Below are 23603 nucleotides of genomic sequence, written 5' to 3'. Positions count from 1 at the left end.
CCTGATCTCATGAAAATTATATGACTGTTGTGACATTTTTACAAAATGTTAATACATGGTTTATTGCACGTATTGCAGAAGTTCTGAGGTGATATGTCCACTGTGTGGCACTAAAACCGAGTTCAATTTCCCCCCAAAAATAAAAGGTTCTTAAGATTTATGCTCTATCAAGTTTTAAATGAACAAAACCTACCTCCTACCCTTCCCTTAACCTTAAAAGTAAACCTAATCAATAGTGTCATAAAAGTAAATGTATGATAAAAAATGCAATTGCTGAAGCAATAAAATCATTTTGTTTAGCTTCTATTACATTTTCGGCTCACATGTCAAAATGAGAGATCTTTTGGACACTTAACTCAGTCCTTTGCATCACAAGTGTAACACTATCAATTAAGCTACTCCACAATTTGATTGCGCTTGAAAAGCTTGTAAATGTAGTTGATTATTTAAGGTAAGTGTTAAAATATAACACCTTTCATTTGATGATGTAAGGTAGCATAGTGTGAGGAACAGGGAGAGAAGTACGTGTTTATGTACTGATAATCTGCCCTTTTACTCATGATTTGTGTGAAAGTCGCTGTTGTAGCTCTCGTGTTTATTTCACTGGAAAACTGCCATGATACGTGCAAGGAGGCATGTAAATAAAACATTTTGCAAAAATATGGGTATTGTAACTTGATTCAGTGAGACCAGGTTTATTCTCATACACAGCCAACAGAAAACATGCCTACTGAGTGTCCTAACAATTTATACCATAATTTACACAGAACCAAAGCTAAATCTAAAATTGCCTTCAACTTTTACACTATACTTTTGCTGCCTTGCAAAATACTGGTATTTACTTTAGGAATGGTAGCTCTAGCTTGAAATGTCTTGCCTGCATTCAACCCCTAATATGGCTCCTGTTGAAAATTTACTTCAGACTTTCAGACCGTCTATTAAGCACTCATTCAGTTCTTCACAGCCTCACCCCAACTGAAAGCTGCAGTCACTTTCAAAGTCAGTCTTTGCCTTTATAGCCCTCTGTGGGCTCTCTCTTTACAGACTCCTAGGTGAACACTCCTCATAAAGCTGCCTCAACAGCACAGACCCGGGGAACCATTCTCCCTGACCCATAATGAGCAAAGCACACACACAAACAACGGTGTCCGCAATGAGATGTGGGCCTAGGATATAAACAAAGGGGTGCTAATACACCTGGAGACAATTATCCATTCCTCTCAATGGAAGTTCGGATGGCACATGCATGTGGCAAACGTCTTGCAATCTAAAAAAAGCCTAAACATTACTGACCACCTCATGTTTTATCAGAAGATTTCTGAATGTGGAAGGATCCTCATACCTATTTCGAGATCAGAAATAGGTATGAGGTAAACTGCAGAGGTATTAGCAAACACTTCTGCAGCACGACTTCCTGCCTGAACCCTGATTGCAAGTGATAGACATTACCTGGGAAAGACTTTTGGGACCGGAGAAAGCGGCTTGAGTGGGTGGTCCATTCTCTGAAGCAAGCAATAGAAGGTAACGTAATCCTCTGTCTTTTCCTTTCTGTCTCTTATATATATATATATATATATATATATATATATATATATATATATATATATATATATATTTTTTTTTTTATTGTATGTGTAATTGGAGGAGACTCAGAAGATGTAGTATAGAGTCTGGGTGGAGCACAGCCTCAGGCTTCTGTCTCAAACTGAGAATTGAAGACCAAGTTGGAGATCTTGAAAACATTTGACCAATCCACTCGTGGTTGATTCTTTTCCCCTGTGTCTCCCACACTCTCTTCCCCTCACTCAAACTGGAAGTTCAAGTTAACCCTCCATAGATTCAGCTTCCTAAGGTTAATTTACTCAGCTACCTCATCACAAACCTAATGTGACTGAAGACAAGATTAAATATGCAGATTTATTTCAGGACATTATTCAGGGAGATATTATTCAATATCTCAAATCTATACAATGGTCATAAACAGGCAACATGCACCACAAGATCCTGTACATATTCTTTAGTTTCTTTTAGGGGGCATGAGAAATAGTTTCTCACACAATCCTGTTACAAATTATCAGTGGGGTCTGTTTTAAATATGTGAGTCACATGAATTTGTTTATGTTTCCTGTGATTGTTTAGTGAGCCTGACCTAAAACCAACATGGCCACCCATGCTGCAGGACATGCTGACTTTGTTGTGAGTAACAAATAAATATAAATAAAACTGCAAATATTAATTTCAAACATTTATTTTTATTAAGTGAAACAGATATTAAACAAGAACAAAATGTAGGACTTATTTTCATAAGGAGCTGATTGGATAGTAAAAGTGCCCATTTCAAACAATGAAATTGAAAGTAGCCTAATAATTTCTGAATATTTTATGTATTTGTTTTGTAATAACATGCACTGATGAATTGTGCACAATAAGATGATGATTGTGTCTTAAGAACGTAAATTAGTTTATTTTAATATGTTTTTCAGAGTTCATGTTGACTTGTAACATCGTGGCAGGTAAACAGGAACAAGATTAAGATGAATACAAAGGTGATATAGTGAAAACCCAAGTGCAGTTAATTAAAAGGATAGACAAATAAAGGCTTGACTATACTAAGACGTGACTAAGAAAGCAAGAACAAGAAACAATGGACCAAACCAAGAGCAACATTACACAATCAATACCTTTAGACTTTAGACTTTTTCCTTTTCAAATGCAGTGCAAACCAAGAGCACATGCTCAATTGTTTCTATTTGACTGCAGTTTGTACATTGTCCTATATAATGTATCCCTATTCTGGATAATGAATAATTTAAACCAGTGTGACCTATTAGAAGACGGGTGATTATGATGTAATTTTTCCTGTTATTATGACCAGTTCTCACATTACCGACTTGTTTTTGGATACTGTAAATTAGGGTTGTGCCAGAGGTGGGACCAATTCATTGTTTGTCAAGTCTCAAGTCATTGAATTTAAATCCCTTGTCAAGTCCCACTTCAAGACAGGCAAGTCCCAAGTCAAGGCAGGCAAGTCCAAGTCAATTTACAAGTTCGCAACATTTAGCTTCAAGTCTTAAACAAGTCATTAGTGCACTTTCCCAAATTAGTGTCAGAGTATTAATTACTATAGTAAATGTATACTAATTTTATATGAAAGGCTTTTAAAATATGTTTATCACTTTGCAGTTTAACATGGTTTGAGATGAGGTATAGACTATTTTTTTCACTAAGCACACCCACCTCTCAGTTCAGTTTGCCTTCCTTAGGATGTGCTTGAAAGTTTCAAGTGTGACATAAACTTAAGGAAAAGCAGTGATTTTAAATAACAAAACTGCTACACACTTTGCGTGAGAGAGAATGTGTCAGTGAGTGTTTTTATTTCTTGTTTTTATATCTAACCCCTAGAACAATTATGTTATTGGTACCTCAAGGAAATAGATTAAGAAAAGCATGTGAGAGAGGAAATATAGTTGCAGAACAAAACAACTGTTACCACACCTTACAAGTGTGTGCGTGCGTGTGCGCATGCATGCGTGTGTGTGTTTTTGGGTGTGCAAGATAAGGTGGAAATATGGAAACAGAATAACACAGAACGACAGTCATATAGAGCTGCTGCTGCTATGTACCATACTTTAGACCTGAGAGAGGGAGAGATAGAGAGTGTAAATGTGAGTGAATGTTTGAGTTATTGAGGGTAACTGTTCTTCTCTTTGGGCCCTATGATGCATTGGACATGCAAAAATGTAATTGACCAAAATCTGTCAGTTATTTGTGCACAATGGGGCTGTAGTTTGATGCCTCCATTTCTGTAAACAAGCTCCACCAGATCACTAGAGGCAGGCATTGCAAGAACACTGATGGCCACTTGAAATAGTGCATGAAGTGTTTTCATGTTCATAGCTCAGAAAAAGAGAGCGTTCTTTCCTTCAGGTATGTCAAGGTAGTGACTTAGCTCTTGTGCTGGACTGGTCCAATGCACTTCCTTGGTCTTACGATATGCTGCTAACAGTCCCTCCTCCTGTTCAGGCTTCTGACCATCTTGCTCTTCATGCTCAATCCATGAAGCAGTCCTTGCATCCTCAACTGCATCTTGCAAGATCAACTCTGGCAAAGGATGAACACCACAACAGGCAACTATTACAATGTTGCTAATGTTGCAGTAAGTTAAACTAAAAATAGAATATTGTTTCAATCATTTAATGTGTGCCATGGAAGAAAAATAAATAATCATGATAATATTTATTTTCCCTTCACACCTTGTGTAACCACTTCCTTGACAAGCACATGGTGCACCACCCACTGCAAAGAAAAAGTTGGATGCAAGTGCCAAATTCAGATTGACAAAGATTCCAAGAAATCTTTTTGTCAGGGATGCCTTTCAGACTTCTTTGCTTGGAAGGACCAGGTTGCTTGGAAACAGACCTGAGACTTCAGCTTCTTCAAGTGGTGATTCAGAGCAAGAACAGAGGGAACAACAGAGCTGATGGTATCTTCCCCCCTGGTCAAATCTGTTACCTCTGCAAATGGCTTCAGGATGTCCACCAACTCCTTCAACTAATTCCACTCCCTTGTTGTGAATAACAGCTTGTTATTTCCAGACTTTTCCAGAACAAAACTGACATTTGGAGGATCACATTCAATTACTGCCTGTACCTGTCTCAGTGTTGAGTTCCATCTTGTGTTAACAGCAGCTGGAATGCTCCTTTCACCAAATGCAGACTGAAAAATGTAATGTTGTGCCTGTGTGAAGTAATGAGCTGATTTTTGATAATTCTGAGAGAGAACTTGATATCATATTTGTTTCTTTCAAGCCATCCATCACCACCATTTGAAAAGTTTGGGTGAAACACTGAAGACGCCATTCCCCTTCTTTCACTCACTCGAAGTTGTGTCTATGTAGTGACACTAGGCGTCACACTTGGGACCCCCAAACACCTCTGATCTTTGAGAAAAGGCCAATGAGAATTGACTTGTGGAATTTGCATGTCACTCTCCCGGACATACAGGTATAAAAGGAGCTGGGTCGCAACCACTCATTCAGATTTTTCTTCAGAGCCGAGTGGTGTTGAGCAGAGAGTTCAACTGCCATTCCATTCACCATACTGAATCAAGGAAGAAGTGTATGCTGTTGGATATATGGCACATTTCAGCAGCTTTCTATCCCTCTGTGCATTTGATGCAGAGTACGCCCCTGGGCGCTTCGACAGTGAAAGAGTATATTTACTAAGACAGAAAAGAGTATATATTCTGACTAAAAGAGCACACACTGACGGACAGCACTAAAGTGCTGTAAAGTGACATAACTTTAGAGCAGGCCTCACCCAAGACTGGTGACGGACTCCACCCTTTACCCCTGAGTGATCTACACACAGCCTGCCATTTTTACCATGCAGGAACAGATAGAGTGAGCAGAATAATGTCTCAGCTTCGTAAGCATCATTAGTGTTCTGTTGTTGGCTGTAAAAGTGAACATAAGAGTGTTCATGTACTCCCAGCATCAGAGCCACTGAAGACGCAGTGGACTAGCTGGACTGGTAATATGGCATACCAGCCATTTTGGGGCCGATCAGGGGCAGACTGGCCATCGGGAGAACAGAGCAGGCCAGTGGGTCGGCCACAGAATGGGCCGAATGGGCCGCAATAAGCTAGAATGGCATTTGGCAGACGCTTTTATCCAAAGCGACTTACAAAAGAGGAAAACATAAGCAAATCATCTTAAGGAGACAGTGGTATGAAAAGTGCCATACTACAAAGTTTCGCAATCATCAGAATAGTATACAAAACAGATTTAAGTGCAACAAGAATTGTAAATAATATTTTTTTTAGTGATTGGTTAAGTGCTTTTGGAAAAGATGTGTTTTTAGCCGTTTTTTGTAGATAGAGAGTGAGTCAGCTTCACGGATTGAGTTGGGAATGTCATTCCACCAACGTGTTGATGAAACTGAAAGTCCAGGAAAGTGTTCTGGTGCCTCTTTGTTTTGGTACGACAAGGCAACGTTCCTTAGCCGACCGCAGGTTTCTGGTGGGAACGTAGCTCTGCATAAATGTGTTTAGGTATGCTGGAGCAGACACAGTGATTGTTTTATATGCCAGCATCAGGGCCTTGAATTTAGTACATGCATGAACCGGCAGCCAGTTGAGGGACACAAAGAGTGGTGTAACATGTACTCTCTTAGGTTCATTAAAGACCAGATGTGCTGCTGAATTCTGGATCATTTGGAGAGGTCTAATAGCACATGCAGGAAGGCCTGCATTGAGAGTGTTACAGTAGTCCAGTCTAGTCATGACAAGTGACTGAACGAGCAGTTGTGCAATAAGGACCCCCTTTTTGAGCACAAACCAAAGAAAATGACAATACAGTTGTAATATCTTTTGAATGAAGACACATTGGGCTTTATTTCCAAAGTTTTAGAATTAATATATGTTGTTATTTTTTAAAGTTAGAGAAGCTGAAGTTTGTAGTAATATTATAAAATATAGAAATAGTTTGTGCTGAAAATTTATTTATTATCTAAAAAAACAATAATCAAAGTGCCAAGACAATCCAGAAATACAATGTTCTCAAAGCCACAAGTCTAAAGAAGTTACGTTTAAAATTTGAAGATGATCTAACAATAAATTAAGTTCCTGCAAGCTTTTTTCTCTGTAAAATCGCTTCCGGTGCACAGAGTAAAAGTATGGCTCCACCTTTCAAGACGACACAAACTCTGGCCGCACTTCCTGGCTATTATGAATAAAACTACGCCGCATTTTTAAAAATATACTTTGAAGACAGGCTCATTTTATTTACTCTAATATATAAGATCATATACAGTTTTAAAACATGTTTAAAAAATGTTGCTCAGATTGCAGTTTAATGAAGAACGATGACAAAGGGTAAGATCGCATGTAAACAATGGAGAATAGATCAATATTTCTCAGATGTATTATTTTTATATACAAAGAGTTCTATTGGATGTTTTTCAATGAACGCTTGACATGGACAATTGACCCAAGTGTGGCGAACTGGATTCATCTGGCGATTGCAATTTCATAACAAATGTATGAAGTCCCATTTTGAAATTGCATGTTTTCATTTTTACACCTGGCACAAATAACTAAATTCCTGTTTCTGGAGCATTGCTATCGTGAAACAGAGATTGGATATCAATGTTGAACCATTAGACCTTTGAAAAGATGTATAATCTGTTAACATTAATTACATTTATAGACTGTAAATTATATATTAAATGTAAACAGAGTGACATCACTCCAGAGTGCGAGCGATTGCGTATAAACAGGTTAATGTTAAAATATTCACAGATTCACAGCCTCAAATTGCTCACGGATTCTTTCACCAGTGTGTGGGCCTTTGAAATGGTTGCACAACAGCAAATTACAATTAAGCTTAATACTCTCATCAGTTGCCTCAATGAAGTGTACAGTTATCCCCTCATCTTTCTGTCAGTCCAAAAATCCACTGTGTCAGATTATGTTTTTTTTTTTGTGTTGCTTAATGCAGTTTTTAGCTTGTTGTAGCTTGCTCCACAGCAAGGTTTTCTACTTTTGAGGCCACTGTTCTGTGACACACTGGGGTGTACTTCTGGTCAACCACTGAGAGAAAGTGATGAAAACTCGTTTTCCACAATAAACAGCGGTAGGTTGCAATCAATAACTAAGTCAGACACGACTGAATTGGTTATAACTTTCTGTTGAGGATAACTGGCACTGTAATGCCCAACATGGGTGTCTATGAATTGTGAGACTGAAGGTTGCTGTGGATCATTTGGGATGCTTTTGTGAATATGGTATTCTTCAAACCTGTGCATGGTTAAGATAATATAAAGCAGATATTAATTACATTTTTATGAATTACAATATTCAGAATTAAATACATGTTTGATCGATAATAAATTTGGACGAGTTTAAAATAAGTATGGCTCTATTTTAAACTATAATCTACTATTTAAGCAAGTAGCTGTGTAATAAGTGAAATAATGTACATTTAGCCGGTCATTATCAAAAAGGATAGATATCCATTTAACCAATGAAGCCATGCAGACTGCTCACATGACCAGCATGGTTCTGGATCTGTAAAAAACAGTCTTTTTTGTGCAACGTGCAGAACCAAGTCAAAATACCTTAACAGCCATTCTAAAATCATTACTAGAACTTAAAATTGTAATAGGTGGTATCAAGATACACATGTCATAATTCAACATGCATACTAATATATTATATATATATATATATTGTGTGTGTGTGTGTGTAATATATATATATATATATATATATATATATATATATATATATATATATATATATATATATATATATATATAAATAAATAATCACTTGATTAAGATTCACATGCTTTCAACTTTATTTAAATTAATTTTGGTATAGTTAAGTGTAACAGGTAAAGGACGGGCGAGGAGGCGGGAACCAGCAACAGTCAAAATAAAGTTTAATGTAAAACTCAACTTAAAACAATATAACACACTGGGGTGTGTTATAAACATAGACACATGCAGTGTGGCCATGTGTGTCTGTCATGGTTTTGTCACAGCCTTGTCACCTTTAAGTTCCCAGGTCTCTTGAAATAATCTTGTCTCTAGTCTCCATTGTAATACATTTCCCATGATTCCCTGCACTCATTACTACCATCTGTTTTCCATCATTGCTCCCAGGTTTTCTGTGTTTGGTTATTATCCTAGTCTGTATAAATACCCTGTATTTTATTTAAAAAAAAAAAAAATATATATATATATATATATATATATATATATATATATATATACCCTGTAGTTTCTGTCATGTTTGTCAGTTCTTATTTGTATGTCAGTGCAAGAGTGTTATTTAGAAGTTTTTACTTGTCTGTAACCTTGTATGTTCCTGTATTGTAGTCATAGAGTTCTTGCCATTGTTATGTTCCTGGTTTCACTCCTCATTGTTGGTATCTCACATAATCTCTATTAAAGAAGCTTGCGTATAGATCCTTACCTTTCATCTCATCTCTAACAAATTGTTACAGCTTCTCTCTCTCCATTGTTTGAGCATCATTATTAGCTGTCCATCCAAAATATCTAATGTTATGTTTTCCATGCTTCCCAGAATTTGGCTAAAACTTTATTTACAGGGTGATTCTCAGAATGTCCTTTCAAATTAACCCAATATGTCATTGCCAATTTGAATCTACGTAAATACAAGGGCATTTCTCCCACCTCTACCTGCAATGCAGGTATTGGAGATGATCTAAAAGCACCAAAAAAAAAGCACTCCTAAAGAAAACTAGAGTGAACATCGGCAGGGCATTTGATTCCTGGAGGGACCTTCGTTTGGTTTTGGGGATCAAAGCCGACCCTGAATTGGCATTCTTCTTTTTGGACAGGTAAGCTTACATAACTGCAAAGCATGTGAAATATAGTGCCATAAGGATTGATCTGTGTAATTTTAGCTAACTTGATCTTGCCTGAACAGTAATTGTCATAAACAATGTTAATCTGTAATTATTCAGCAAGGTAAACTACAATAAAACATGAAATGAATGCTAGACAATGTTCAAGATAATGCAAAAAGACCCATTCTTTAGTGTAACGCAACTTGATTATACAGAAGAGATATACAATCTATTATTACAAAACAATAGCACATCGATGTATCAAAATTACAGTTGTGATGGAATCACATGAATAATGTAAAACCAGCTACTGTCATCATCCACCAAATTTAGCTTACTGATAAAACTGGCTAGCTAGCTAATGCCGACATAGGCTATTGTATAAATGCAGTCAATGTATCATGGAAAGAAAAGTGATTACTTCAAACAAGAGACTTGCATAGTCAGACCTATATCCACACTTTGTTTTAGACCTGTTCCAGCACTGGAGAGTCAAAAGTAGTAGAACAATCATAACTGTGTAATTTTAATTATGCTTCCTCATCTGTCAGCATGATGCCAGTGAATCACGTTGTCTCTTTGTATATTAGGTCATTGTTTTGGTCGATGCTCGCGTCCCTATGGAGTGTGTGCATGAGCACGAGCAACAGGTAGCTGGCTACACTTCACTTTATGGCCACAGGTGTCATTAATAACAAGGGTTTCTGAAACTTTCATACTGCACCTTTAAACAATATTGGGTGGCATACACTTCCTTGTGGTGTGCCATTATATATATTTTAGAATATGTTGACCCCACTCTCACTTGTATTTCTATCAAAAAAACAAACAAACCATTATCTAAATTGTACATTCTTCCTTCAATACCCAGATGTTTTAGCTTTATTAAAAATCCCTCTCTCCAAAGCATATCATACGCTTCCTATATGTCAAAAAGCACACCTATTATCTCTTCTTTATTAGTCTGTGCTTTTCTTATATCTCCTTACAAACACTGAGCAACGTCCATTGTATTACGCCCTTTACGGAAGCCACTCTGATATGAAGATAAAAGTCCTTTCTTTTCCAGCCCATAATTCAGTCTGTATACAATCATACACTCATAATCTTAAACATATTGGATGCCAATGCTATTGGCCTTTAACTCTCAGCTTTAGACCCATCCTTACCTGGCATTTCAATTGGCACAATAACTCCATGCTTCCATGAGGAAGGAAATCTGCCTATCCTCCATGCATTATTTAACAGATGCAGTATTACACTTAAAGATTTATCAAACAGGTTTTTAACCATCATAGAAGAAATCTCATCCTTTCCTTGAAACATCTGCTTAGCTCCCCCAATAACTCTTTAATTCATACAGTGAAAATCCACATCAAGAGAATCCCCAGAAGGCTTTCTTCCCACCATAATATCTGGGTTCCTGCTCCTATTTTGTTTTCTGTATTCTTTAATTTATTCCAATACATTATTGTTACTATGTATTTCGGAAAAAAAATAAATCAGCTTGCATTTCTGCCTTTTCAATATCTGTCACAGCTATTTTTCCTTTACAATTTAGTACAGGTAATCTATGGCTTTTATATTCCTCCCATTTTCCTGATCATGCTCCATACTTCACTAATAAACTTCCTCACCTATAGAATTACAAAAATCTCTCAAGTCATTATTTTTTGGAGTTCTAATTACCCTCCTTCTACTTGTGCTTTCTTATATAAAATAAGATCTTCAAATGTGTGAGTTCTTTTGATGTTCCTAAAGGACTTATTCCTATTTTGTATTGCTTTGCTAAATATATCTGTCAACCCTTTGACCCTTTGCTTTTGCCAATAACTTCATCTGGAGTATAAAAGATGTTACATATTGTGGCAGGGTGGAGGGCGGGGCCGGGTCGTGATCCTACACACCCGGTCCCGTATTAGGCCCTGCCACACATATCTTTTCATTAAACTCTTCTATATAGTCTACTCCTTCAGTCAAATCCAATTCTGGCAACCTTATGTTATTTAGATGTTTATATGCTTCTCAATTTTCTGTTTTAAATTTCAATCTAGGTATCTTGTCTTCTACAATTTCAGTTATATCCATACCTATTTTAATAAATATTGGAAAATGATCACTACCTATTGTAATGTATTCCCAGACATCCCATAAACATATTCCCGCATACATCCAGACACCAGTATTAAGTCTATAGAGGAACAACTTCCCCAAGCAACATACATTCAAGTGGCTTTACCATCGTTAAAACATACTAATCCCAGTCTATAAATTCCTCTACTATATTTCTATTATAATTAGTATCACCACTTCCACATAAAGTGTTTTGCACATTCAAATCCCCACACCATATTACTTTGTGGTTATCTGTTCTCATAATTATTTTCAACACTTCTCAATTTATCAAATGGATTATAATAATTTATCACCTTAATATTCTGTACTCCCTAAATTATTTCTACTATCACTGATTCATATTTTCCATTGACTTCAACATCTTTATATCCCATTTATTTTTTAATAAATGTAGCCACCCCACCACCATTGCCTAATTGTCTTTCTCTCCTTATTGCTATATATCCTTGAATCACAAAATCTAAATGTGATTTCAACCATGTTTATTGTACACATATAATATGTGGCTTACATTCTTCATCATAAGCTTTTTGAATACTTGTCCATTTGCAATTAGTCTCCTTGCATTCCATTGTAGATTTGTCAATAACTTTAAGAAGTATCCCCACATGGAGCCTGCATACAAACTAGTTGAATCTTAATTTTCTTGCTGATTTGCTCTATGGTGATACCCATAACATCTAGATGTTTTTCAGCCGCTATGATAATTAAAATCTTCTCAGTTCTACTATCAGTTTGTGCTGAACAATTCACTACCTCCACCATAAAGTAAATGAAGTCCCATTTTTCCTCCAATGAGTCTTCATATACTCTACAATTTGGTATAGATTTTTAAATTTTTGAAGTAGGTATTTCAACAGATTGTACTTGTACAGCTCGCTGCACTTTTTTAAGACTGTCAGAGTATGAGAGTATGATATGCTACACATCATCCATAGCCAGCACTATGTTCACCTCCACAATTACAGCATTTGGGCTGTGCCCCTGCTTCGCATTTCCCATATTCTTGATTGCCACCACATCTAGCAGAATGTTGAGTCCCTCTACAGATTGCTGCTACATGACCATACATTTGACATTTAAAACATCTGGTTGTCTTACTACATAACTGACATATCCTATATACACTATTTGGCATTCTTCATAAAATCATAACATTACAGATAGACTATCCACTCTTTCCTTATTTCAAACGCATTCAAATCTTTTTACTTCAGTCACCTCAGCCCCCATAATGCTGCTCGTTATTTTATCTGATGATAATTCAGTTGGGACTCCAGATATGACTCCCCTAACCCAAGGCTTTGTATTAGGTATTGTGCATGTAATTGCCTGACCAATTAATGACTTTAAGCCTTGCGCTACCTTCTGTTACTTCATCCTTACATCGAATTAGGAGATTACCATTATGCAGTCTTAGCACTCTCATATAGCTTTTTTCAGCACTTTGCTAAACTTTATTGGATTTATTGCCAGAATTTATGTTTTTAAAATAACATTTTCAGAAAATGTCAGCAATTCCTTAAATTCCTTTGACTTATCCTTGCAGGTCCACTATCCCTTTCACTATCTGTTCCCGATCCAAGATTATTCATTTCTTTCTTTTACGACTTGCAACCTGACTCCAAACATTCCCTCCACTATTACCGCCAATGATTTCACCCTCCATCTCCAGATCACTTCCGGAACTATCATCACTTCCTCCCATCAATGCTCCAGTCACTGTCCAGTGTTGCCACCTTGTGTTGTGCTCCAGACAAAGGACAATGGTAAACATTAGGACTTAAATACATGGACATTGACAAACAGACAACCAATAACATACTGGAAATTATAACAAGACAAACAATCACAAGACTGGACTAATAACAAGATAGAAAGACAATAAATCAGGAACAAGACAAGACTAATAAGCCTCGTCCATCCCAGAACCAGTGTTGCCAGCCCAGCCTCATCCATCCCAGAGCCTGCGCTGCCAACTTCGGTCTCCCGCAGGAGGAGGAGGAGAAAAACTTTTGTTTCCAAGTCCCTGCCCATGTTCAAGAACACAAATGTCATCTCCGAGTCTCTGCCCATGTACACGACCTCGGAGGTCGTTTTCAAGTCTCTGCCCATAAACACCACCACGGAGGTCGTTTCCAAGTCTCTGCATATGTACACGACCACAGAAGTCATTTCCAAGTCTCAGCCCATGTTCACGAACACAGAAGTTGTCTCCCAGTCTCTGCCCGATTACACAACCACAGAGGTTGATACCAAGTCTCTGCACGTGTATACAACCACGGAGGTCATTTCCAAGTCTCTGTCTAGGCCCACGACCACAGAGGTAGTTCCCGAGTCTCAGTCCATGCCCACGACCACAGAGGTCATTCCTGAGTCTCTGTCTACACCCACGACACCAGTGGTAATTCCCAAGACTCAGTTCATGCCCACAACCACAGAGGTCGCTCTTGAGACTCTGTTCATGTTCACTACCAGGACTCATAGTTTTGAGCCTCCCACAACTCCACCTTCCACGAATTTTCCCAAAGTCTTGGCAGAAGTCCCCTCAATCATGCAAAATATATTGACATGCGATGTCACGCCTCAGCTTGCTCCGTGCCATATCACAGCCACACCTCAGCCTGCTCCATGTCATGTCACAGCCACTCCACAGCCTGCTCTATGCCATGTCACAACCACGCCTCAGCATGCTCCATGCCATGTCTCAGTCAAGCCCCAGACTGCTCCATGCCATGTCTCAGCCAATCCCCAGATTGCTCCAGGCCATGTCACAGCCGAACCTCAGTTTGCTCCATGCCATGTCACAGCCAAGCCCCAGACTGCTCCATGCCATGCCACAGCCGAACCTCAGTCTGCCCCATGCCATATCTCATCCAAGCTCCAGACTGCTCCATGCCTTGTCACAAGTAAGCCTTTGCTCCACTATCCAGGCCGCCTTTGCTACACAATCCAGGCCCGCCTCTGCTCCATGGTCCAGGTCCGCCTCGCTCCACAGTCCAGCCCCGCCTCTGCTCCACGATCCAGGCCGCCTCTGCAACACAATCCAGGCCCACCTCTGCTCCATAGTCCAGGTCCGCCTCATCTCCACAGTTCAAAAAAATACAGCAATACACTTTCAGATTATTTACTGTAGAATTAAAGCCTTAAAGCAGATTACAAAGAAAAATCAGACACCCTACGAATGCAAGGATAAAGTGGAGAGAATTGATATCAAGGATAAATGCAATGATGGAGTGGAAGGGAATATATTAGATAGTCATATATTTTTAGAACCTAAAATTTGAACACAGATGGGTATTGCGTAAAGAAATAATAATTAATAAATAATGAATATTCTTTCTCATTGACTTTTATGGTTAATCGGTTAAATATATATGTAATAACAATTATACTGCCCTACAAAAGCAAAACACAAAATTGAATTTTCACTGAAACAGATCAAATTTGCCTTATATGCTGAAATTAAGAGAAAACACAGTGAAAATGCAATAACTACATAATCCAATGTTTCAGTGGGTCGGTCAGTTGGTTAGTCGGTTGGTAATGCCCATGTCAGCACCAAAGGTTATTTTCATGCCAAAAACAAAGTAGTTTAAAATTCAATAACAAACAACAAACTATCACAGCACTGCAAAAACAAAGAAGTAAATAAAAAAGTGAAGAGTGAAGATAGCATCTCTCTCATCAGTGACTAAACTTTCAACAGGGGAAACTCCTAGAATAAAACTTCAAGTTGTATAAACACACACACACATGCACAGACCGTCTTTAAAAAAAAAATATTTTTTTTAAATAAATAAATACTTTTTTGTGGCCATATTCTACACTTTTTGGCTGTTACTGTCCCTTCTATAACTCCTACTCGTTCTTTATTAGTAGTATTTTCCACATTTTAGAGTAATATTAAATGAATCAAAACTATGAAACACAACACAAATGGACATTTCTTATGTTTTAGCGTCTTCCAATCAGATATTCTCTGTTAATTCTCTAAACTTCTCTAAACTAAACCAACTTCATGAGGTGTTTTTTAAACAGAATTGACAATTTTTCATGAATTCTCAGCTTGTTTGCTGCTTTTCCTCCACTATCTAGTTCAATTCATCTTTTAAATAAATAAGCACGTTGTTAAATGTGAAAATTTAGACATTACACATAATGGTCTCATGGAACAGGAACATTTTGCAGTGTATAGTGGCAAACAGGTGTTTAGGAAAAACCTTTTGTAGTTTTTGCTGCTATTTAGTGTTTTGGGAAAAAATTAAATCAAAGGAGCCTTTTACCCCGTTGTACCCTACCGTTCGCGACAATGGCTGGATACAGTGTTTTGCATGACGAATGCTTTTGTTTTCAAATACTTGTGCACTTTCCAGAGCTAGATTTCACCAAGTCAGACATACTGTAAGGGACAAATCTTCACATAGTCTATTTATTTCAGAGAAAAGCCTCACAGAGGTAAACTTCACACCCTATACTTACAAAGCAAACCACAGAGCACAGTAAATCCAGACCTGAGCGCACACAGTGTTACGTGCACTTTGCTCAGGCACTAATGCCCTTTTATCCCCTCCTTTCAGAATTGGAAACAGCCCCAGGATATCAATTCTCTGCATTACAAACATTGTATTGATATTAAATGTATTATTTGTTTCTGAATTTAATTGAATTCTGTCTTGGTTTTAGTTTCTCAAACAAAAAGCTCAGAACTAGTTCATTTTGGGTAACTTACTGTGTCAGGATACACAAATACATATCTATAAATGTTCTAGCTGCAGTTTTGAAGCTATTTTCAAGGCACTAATAAAGACAGTATTTAATTTTTCCAGAAGCCTGCATATTTTAAAGCAGTGTGAGAGACATCTCTTGGGCTTGGATAGAGGACCATTTAAAATATACTAATATACAAATCTATAAATGTTGCAGTGGCTGTTTTGAAGATATATTTAAGGGAATAAGACTATATATTTCATTATTCCGGCCTCCAGGATCCAGAATTTGAAGGCTTAGTTAGACAAAGCTTTTGGGTTTGTGCTTCACGTGACTTGTTCCAATAAAGTCCTGCACCATTTCTGGCTGCCTGCGTATATTAGGAGGCAGAACCAAACTAAGTTTTGTAGTGATGTTCAGCTGCTATTGAGGTAATCTGCTTTATCGCAGGAATATGATGTATGAGTATCTTCTTTTGAAATGAGTTACAACAAAAAAAGAATTAGAAGTTGATTTCTCTTGGTAAAACAATTATTTTATCTGCAAACCTTTGCACCAAAACTGAAAAAAAGGTGGAGCAAGAGTACTGACTAAGATATACAAGGGGGAAAAAGAAGGAAAACAAACAAAAAGGACAGAGGAAAAGTAGAATTAGAGTAATCTTGCAGGCACCTTTTTCTCCCCACAGCCCTCCACAGAATATCATTACTGGGGGGCTGCATGCGGGCTGCATGCTGAGGAATGGTGGAAGTCAACCTTTTTTTCCCTCTCTCAAATCAGCACCAGAGTGTGCAAGAATTTCCATTGGATAGTGATACAGCACAATAAATGAAATAGTAGGGCTGGGGAGAAAGGGAGAGAAAAAGAGAGAAAGGGAGAGAGGAGCTTTGTTTCAATTAAAATGGTTGCTATGACACCAGTCTGGAAAAGATGATGTCATCAAAAGTACACAAAAGTTAAAAAAAATAAAAAAATAATAATAATTTCACCTGGTAAAAGTCAGAGCAGCCAAAGTTTCACTTTGCCTATACAATTATTACAAAAATATTTAGATATTTTAGTAATAATTGATATTAAAAAAATACATAAAATGTCTGGACAAGTTACTACCCAATTACACATTTTGTTTGTATGTACAGTACCAGTATTGCAAGCCCTTTTGACATTTAACCTTGTGCAGGATATGAATTGCAGATATCAACACTTCAAGTTGTAATTCAAGTTAACATTGTAGTTCTTGGTATAAGGAATGTAATTAATAAAGGTGAAAGTGCTCCTTTTTGGAAAATGCTAATTCTAAAACAAATATATATATATATGTTGTTACTACAGAAATAGCCATTCTTGATATTAGAATGTTTTACTAGTTGAAATTCCAATTTCACAATTTTTCCAATGTCAGTAATACAATTCACATTTTATATATATATATATATATATATATATATATATATATATATATATATATATATATATATATACACACTCACCTAAAGGATTATTAGGAACACCATACTAATACTGTGTTTGACCCCCTTTCGCCTTCAGAACTGCCTTAATTCTACGTGGCATTGATTTAACAAGGTGCTGAAAGCATTTGATGGAGATTTGTGGGATGCACATCCAGGGCACGAAGCTCCCGTTCCACCACATCCCAAAAATGCTCTATTGGGTTGAGATCTGGTGACTGTGGGGGCCATTTTAGTACAGTGAACTCACTGTCATGTTCAAGAAACCAATTTGAAATGATTCGAGCTTTGTGACATGGTGCATTATTCTGCTGGAAGTAGCCATCAGAGGATGGGTACATGGTGGCCATAAAGGGATGGACATGGTCAGAAACAATGCTCAGGTAGGCCGTGGCATTTAAACGATGCCCAATTGGCACTAAGGGGCCTAAAGTGTGCCAAGAAAACATCCCCCACACCATTACACCACCACCACCAGCCTGCACAGTGGTAATAAGGCATGATGGATCCATGTTCTCATTCTGTTTATGCCAAATTCTGACTCTACCATCTGAATGTCTCAACAGAAATCGAGACTCATCAGACCAGGCAACATTTTTCCAGTCTTCAACTGTCCAATTTTGGTGAGCTCTTGCAAATTGTAGCCTCTTTTTCCTATTTGTAGTGGAGATGAGTGGTACCCGGTGGGGTCTTCTGCTGTTGTAGCCCATCCGCCTCAAGGTTGTGTGTGTTGTGGCTTCACAAATGCTTTGCTGCATACCTCGGTTGTAACGAGTGGTTATTTCAGGCAAAGTTGCTCTTCTATCAGCTTGAATCAGTCGGCCCATTCTCCTCTGACCTCTAGCATCAACAAGGCATTTTCGCCCACAGGACTGCCGCATACTGGATGTTTTTCCGTTTTCACACCATTCTTTGTAAACCCTAGAAATGGTTGTGCCTGAAAATCCCAGTAACTGGGCAGATTGTGAAATACTCAGACTGCCCCGTCTGGCACCAACAACCATGCCACGCTCAAAATTGCTTAAATCACCTTTCTTTCCCATTCTGACATTCAGTTTGGAGTTCAGGAGATTGTCTTGACCAGGACCACACCCCTAAATGCATTGAAGCAACTGCCATGTGATTGGTTGATTAGATAATTGCATTAATGAGAAATTGAACAGGTGTTCCTAATAATCCTTTAGGTGAGTGTATATATATATTAAAAGAACTGATTCTGGACCGATCTGCTAAAATTTGTAAATTTTACAATTACAATATATTATGTGCAATATGGACACTACAGTGTAACGTTTTAAATATTGCAGATGATTTAAAATGTTTTGTCACTTCATGCTCTGTATAGTACTGCTTGCATCCTATGCAACCATACAATCTCATGGGACTTGCATGTTTCTAAGCTCTTTAATACTGCATAAAAACAAACAGCTTCCGACCAGCTCAGTCAAGGGTAGGACATTGAATTGAATGCAGTTAACACATGAATTAAGCTATCCCATGGCAACTGCGGTGAGTGCAAGTCAACAATTCAATCCATGCTTCATATAGGCTGTTCTCACGCAATGACAAGAACTCTGGTCTCCATTCAACAACACTTGATTAATAACAAATAACAACTAACAAAAACATATATTGAGAATATGTTTTTTTTCTGATTTATCCTGAAAATAATAATTCTCCCTGACTGACAGGAAGATTGCGTTCTCACTGATCTGTTCTTTCAATGCTTTTAGCTTAAATCCTTTTCTATACAAGGAGATGAGAGGAGAGCCCATGGAAACAATTTCATTAGAGAGATTGTTTTTGGATTGTTTTAATGTACCTCCAGCTTGGGGGGGGGGGGGGGTAAATCTTCCTCTAAGCTTCCAGCATGCACCTGAGTTATTTCTTCACAATAAAAGCCGATTAAATTGGGGCTGATATATTTGATGTATCATCCTCTTCTATGATTTACAAATCAGAATCATTTACATCATCAAAACTGGTACCATTATTTACCATATTGTAAGAACACTGAACTAATCTTTAATCTGTTAAATAGCCCTGATACAATTAATGACACTAAACAACTAAATAAACTAAATAGCCTTAATTGCCCCATGGGGATTATTTACAACAAATAATGTTTGTTTACAAACCCAGTTTCTTTTATAAGAGTCGCTGTTAAAAAATTGAGATGTCCATTCATTTTTAAATTGCATTTTTGTCTTCATCAACAGTCAATGTTCTTCATTGGCTTATGTAATATCATAGCAACATATTAACATTCGATATTAAAATGTCTTCATATTAAACACTACATCTAACTTCTCTAAATATAGCTAAAAAAAAGTATGCTTGTGCTATAACTTGATTTTATATGTACAAATATTCATAAATTTTTTAGTCTGACTGAAATGTCAACCTCAAGTCCACGTTACATTGCACCAAAACATATGCTTCCCTCTGAAACATGAGTCTAAACATTATGAGGGATTTTACAGCTTACAGCACATCCTGAAATGATGCTGGTGAAAATAGTGGAGCCTTGTAAATGGCAATAATATATATATATATATATATATATATATATATATATATATATATATATATATATATATCTCTCTCTTTTTGCTGCTAAGGCCTTAACAGGCTGGGAGAAGCACACGTTTGGCCTTATTGAATGAAACAGGAATGGAATATTTTATGTTGGTAAATATGTGAACAGTATGGAAAAAGGCCCTTGGGCCAAACTCTGCCCAGGTCTGCTGGTCTCAGCGCAGGCTCGGCTATGACGGAACGTCTCATTAATGAGAGAGCCAAATGTCACACAGAGGCAAGAGGGGCAAACCATTTTGACTTGTCACATAAAATTCCACTTGCTTACTAAAAAAAACAAAATTTAAAACAATACTTTTCTATTGTTTACCAGTAAAAATATCTATGTGTCTTATTATATATATATGTGTGTGTGTCTATTTTTGTCGATACATTTACTTAAGAAGCAAGTAGTTCTAAATATTTGTTCTGGAAGACAAAAATGCAGCAAATTTTTTTTTTTCTAAGTCGCTTTGGATAAAAGTGTCTGCTAAATGAGTAAATGTACTACAGTCATGGTCACTACAGTTTACTATAGTAAAATGGTTCATTATCATAAGGGTTAAAAAAAATTGGGTGGCAATATTAATTGTGCATACATTTATACTTAATATACAAAAATCAACTAAATCACCCCCATTTTATACAACTGAATCATAATATAGTGTTATACAGCAGCAATACACTATACTGTTATTGAATATTGAAATATTGGAAAAGCTACACTATTGTGAAAATAGCTGAATTATTGTCACACTACTGAAAAACGTTAAGATAGTAACGTCACTACTTTAAGTTAACTACTCCCCAACACTGCTTAAAATCAGTCATTTGAAAAAAATGTTTTATGAAAACATGGCAAACATATAATGCAATTGATTAAGTGAGCATATCAGTGAAGAAATAATGTACAATAATGTGCGTTAAAGTACTAAAATTTAATGAATACTGTGCATTACTATCTAACTGTACTGTGTGTAAATCACATCCAATCTAACCCCAGAATCAAAGCTTTAAAAACACTCTAAGAGATTATATAATCCACAAAAGATATAAGAGTAGAAATGCATGTGTAAAGGCTATTCTGAGCCTCATAAAATCAAATCTTCAAATGGGACCCTGCTTTGTGGCAAAAAATGAGTTCACTTTGATATCATGCATTTTTGATTAGTCCGGCCTCGGCCAATCGCCTGGTGTACTGGCGTGTGAAGGGCAGAGAGAGAGAGAGTTTGGAGGTCACGCTCGGAACGGGAATGAAAACAGACTGAAATCCCCACAGCAAACAGCCCTCGCACGTCCCAGGAAACAAACACTCCAATATGCCAAATGCTTATCATTTATCATTGAGTTGTACAAGCGAACTAGTATTTGATCTCAGGTCAGAGGATTTAGTTTTGTAACTTGATTTTGCATTTGTGGTCAAAGGCCCAGAGAAGGGTTTGAATCAGATATGTAATGAGATTGCATGACTCTTCTGTTCTCTGACAAGCCAGAGTCACATTAACAATCTCTGACATTGGAGTGACTGGCCCAATTAGTCAAAAGACACTCATGCTCTGACAAGTGGATAATTATGTGGGAATCAAACTTTTGACTGATTCACAGCATCTTTAAGGTTATTGAAATGATTCTACTGTCAAAGATGACATCCACCAATCAAAATGTAATTTGTGAACCAACAAAACATACTTTGAAACTAGTTTTGACTAGTTTAGCAAGATTACAAACTATTGTGTATCGTTCAAGTGTTTATTTTTTATGTGAAACCTAAAACAAACCTGATGTCATTACCTACATTTTTGCTAAATTAGTTTTGCCCGGATCATTGCATGCATGGCAGCAGTTACCTTGTGGGAAATGCTACACAATAATGACTTTTATTCACTTTCACACAAATCACAAGTAAACGGGCAAATTATTAATTCATAAACACTTAATTTTCACACTGTTCCTCACATAATGCTATCTTATGACATCTAAACAGTTTGACTACAGTGCATGACCTGTGAGGCGATACATTTGAAAGTTTGCATTATATATAACAAACCGCATTAACTGCACAAGCATATTCAAACATGATCAAGTTGTGCAGAAGATGTTTCATTTGGTGCTAATAATAGTGCAGAATAACATACTTTAGCTTTAAAGAAAAACATACATATGAAGAGGCGTTATTACAGAAAACAAAATTAAACATATTTATAAAAGTTTTTTTTTTTTTTTTTAAAGAGCTACACTTTTCAAAATTTAGCAGATTGTTTTTTTCACATTCTAATTGTAACCCAGCTCAAACCTCTAAAGTGAGGTACTGCTTGCCCTGCTCTGAGGCAAGGTTTTCTTATGCATATAGATGCATATAGTCCACCTAAAGGACTGCAAAGTAAACCTGAGCATATGTTTAACTGGAGCTCAGTGAGGTGCAAAATTCACCAAGAATGAAAAGCTGTGCTGTACGGCGGCCGTACTCGGATCATTGATACTTTTATTTGCCCTGAATGGAAGAGAACACAAGATAAAAAAGCAAAAGGCCCCAGCCTTTTCACAATCCTGCTGTCTGATGTCAGCAGACACTAGGGTGACAAAATGTCACTTAATTAAGAACAAGGGAGAATATCTCCCAGGGTTTCTCTGCTCTCAAGATAGCTGCCGTATACTGCATGCTTCACAGCCAGGGTGCTGAGAACAGGAGTGACAGAACAACCTCAGGTCATGCCAATTTATAAATAAATGTGAGACTTCAGAAAGAGGAGTGTAATGAAGAACAGAGCAGCAAAATGCCTTGATTGGATTATCGTGTTTACTAATGAATTAACCTTTGAAGTATAATACAATCCTATACAATTCTATTAGCCCTCTTGTTGTTTTGAAAACATGTTGTAACACAGTTGAAGGATGGGCAAGGAGGAGGCGAGAACCGGCTTGTCAACATAAATTATATTTTAATGAGAAACTCAAAAACACATAAACAAACACACATGACGGACATGTCCGTAATTCTCTCTCTCTCGAACAATCGTCACCGGCCGCCTTTATCCCTCGCGCGCCTCATCAGGCTGATTGGGGACCGGGCGCGCGATATTCCGACCGGCCCCGCCCCCCTCCGCTCCACACATGTCCTTAAGTATGGAATGTTCCATGACCAGCAAATGCTTTGACACCAAAAGCCTGAGATTTCTACACTCTCTTCTTCATTCATGTTTGGGGCTCTAGAGAATCATTCAGACACCCACACAGTTTCACTGGTACTAAGAGCAACCGTACAATGAGTTATGAGTCAGATGAGCCACAAAACACAATACATCAGCTCAAAGAGCATTTCTGTATAGCAGAACAAC

General features: G+C 37.3%; 1 pseudogene; it reads right to left on the bottom strand.

Annotated features, from left to right (window-relative positions):
• Positions 1-4672, bottom strand: part of LOC127635025 (protein arginine N-methyltransferase 6-like) — a 98091-nt pseudogene extending 93419 nt beyond the window's left edge.
• Between the last annotated feature and the right edge of the window lie 18931 nt (positions 4673-23603).

This window comes from Xyrauchen texanus, chromosome 42, assembly GCF_025860055.1.
Source record: "Xyrauchen texanus isolate HMW12.3.18 chromosome 42, RBS_HiC_50CHRs, whole genome shotgun sequence".
In the NCBI taxonomy this organism is placed as follows: domain Eukaryota; kingdom Metazoa; phylum Chordata; class Actinopteri; order Cypriniformes; family Catostomidae; genus Xyrauchen; species Xyrauchen texanus.
Note: the sequence above shows the minus strand (reverse complement) of the source record. Positions and strands in the feature narration are given on the sequence as shown.